A 2,500-nucleotide genomic window follows, 5' to 3' on the forward strand; every position below is an offset into this window, starting at 1 on the left:
GACCGTAAAGGGAGACAGGAGGCCGACTCACTGCCTCGGCTAAATGGAGAGGGAATTTCAGCAGGGCCAGGGCACAGGCATGGACCTTTTTCAGCTGCAAGGGAGGGAAGAGCAAGGTGTGATGTAGGTCCCCGGGGCCTGCTGGAGGTCCAGGTCCATGCCCGATGTGAGTAGCAGCAGGGCCAGCGCGCCCAGGAGCACATCTTTTTCGACCGTAAAGGAGACAGGAGGCCGACTCACTGCCTCGGCTAAATGGAGAGGGAATTTCAGAAGGGCCAGGGCAAAAGCATGGACCTTTTTCAGCTGTAAGGGAGGCAAGAGCAAGGTGTGATGTAGGTCCCCGGGGCCTGCTGGAGGTCCAGGTCCATGCCCGATGTGAGTAGCAGCAGGGCCAGCGCGCCCAGGAGCACATCTTTTTCGACCGTAAAGGGAGACAGGAGGCCGACTCACTGCCTCGGCTAAATGGAGAGGGAATTTCAGCAGGGCCAGGGCACAGGCATGGACCTTTTTCAGCTGCAAGGGAGGGAAGAGCAAGGTGTGATGTAGGTCCCCGGGGCCTGCTGGAGGTCCAGGTCCATGCCCGATGTGAGTAGCAGCAGGGCCAGCGCGCCCAGGAGCACATCTTTTTCGACCGTAAAGGAGACAGGAGGCCGACTCACTGCCTCGGCTAAATGGAGAGGGAATTTCAGAAGGGCCAGGGCAAAAGCATGGACCTTTTCAGCTGTAAGGGAGGCAAGAGCAAGGTGTGATGTAGGTCCCCGGGGCCTGCTGGAGGTCCAGGTCCATGCCCGATGTGAGTAGCAGCAGGGCCAGCGCGCCCAGGAGCACATCTTTTTCGACCGTAAAGGGAGACAGGAGGCCGACTCACTGCCTCGGCTAAATGGAGAGGGAATTTCAGCAGGGCCAGGGCACAGGCATGGACCTTTTTCAGCTGCAAGGGAGGGAAGAGCAAGGTGTGATGTAGGTCCCCGGGGCCTGCTGGAGGTCCAGGTCCATGCCCGATGTGAGTAGCAGCAGGGCCAGCGCGCCCAGGAGCACATCTTTTTCGACCGTAAAGGGAGACAGGAGGCCGACTCTCTGCCTCGGCTAAATGGAGAGGGAATTTCAGCAGGGCCAGGGCACAAGCATGGACCTTTTTCAGCTGTAAGGGAGGCAAGAGCAAGGTGTGATGTAGGTCCCCGGGGCCTGCTGGAGGTCCAGGTCCATGCCCGATGTGAGTAGCAGCAGGGCCAGCGCGCCCAGGAGCACATCTTTTTCGACCGTAAAGGGAGACAGGAGGCCGACTCACTGCCTCGGCTAAATGCAGAGGGAATTTCAGCAGGGCCAGGGCACAGGCATGGACCTTTTTCAGCTGTAAGGGAGGCAAGAGCAAGGTGCGATGTAGGTCCCCGGGGCCTGTTGTCGTACCATAGGCACGAGTGGTGTGTGTGTGTGGCAAAGAGTTTCTGCGCAGTGTACCAGGGGCACGGGGAAAGGTTGTTGTACCATAGGCATGAGAAAAGTTGTCGTACCATAGGCACGAGAAAAGTTGTCGTACCATAGGCACGAGTGGTGTGTGTGTGTGGCAAAGTGCTACTGAGCGGTGTACCAGGGGCACGGCGAAAAGTTGTTGTACCATAGGCACGAGAAAAGTTGTTGTACCATAGGCACGAGAAAAGCTGTCGTACCAGGGGCACGGAGGAAAGTTGTTGTACCATAGGCCCGAGAAAAGTTGTCGTACCATAGGTACGAGGAGTGTGTGTGTGGCAAAGTGCTACTGAGCGGTGTACCAGGGGCACGGCGAAAAGTTGTTGTACCATAGGCACGAGAAAAGTTGTTGTACCATAGGCACGAGAAAAGTTGTCGTACCATAGGCACGAGAAAAGTTGTCGTACCATAGGCACAAGCAGTGCATGCGTGCGTGCGTGCGTGCGTGCGTGCGTGCGTGCGTGCGTGCGTGTGTGTGTGTGTGTGTGGCAGTTCTTCTGCGCAGTGTACCAGGGGCACATTTCAATGTGCTTTCTGGAGTACCAGGGGCACGAGGATTTTGCCAGTGGTGTTCTGCTTTGTTAGTGGGAGGGGGCTTAAGTGTGGGTCCCCGGGGCCTGCTGGAGGTCCAGGTCCATGCTAGATACGTGGTACAGGGTAACTGCAGGAGGGGGGGGGGGGGTAATGTGGGTTCACGGGGCCTGCTGGAGGTCAAGGTCCATGCTGGATATGCGCTGGATCATAACTGCAAGAAAGGAAAGCTAGTGGGGGAGTAGAGCAGGGGAGTATGTGGGTCCCCAGGGCCTGCTGGAGGTCCAGGTCCATGCTAGATATGTGGCACAGGGTAACTGCAGGGGGGGGGGGGGGTAATGTGGGTCCACGGGGCCTGCTGGAAGTCAAGGTCCATGCTAGATATGTGGTACAGGGTAACTGCAGGGGGGGGGGGGGGGGGGGGGTAATTTGGGTCCCCGGGGCCTGCTGGAAGTCAAGGTCCATGCTGGATATGCGCTGGATCATAACTGCAAGAAAGGAA

This window comes from Rhamphochromis longiceps, unplaced genomic scaffold, assembly GCF_057381845.1.
Source record: "Rhamphochromis longiceps isolate RC_006_pf unplaced genomic scaffold, R_longiceps_female_GT1.1 unmapped_scaffold_8, whole genome shotgun sequence".
In the NCBI taxonomy this organism is placed as follows: domain Eukaryota; kingdom Metazoa; phylum Chordata; class Actinopteri; order Cichliformes; family Cichlidae; genus Rhamphochromis; species Rhamphochromis longiceps.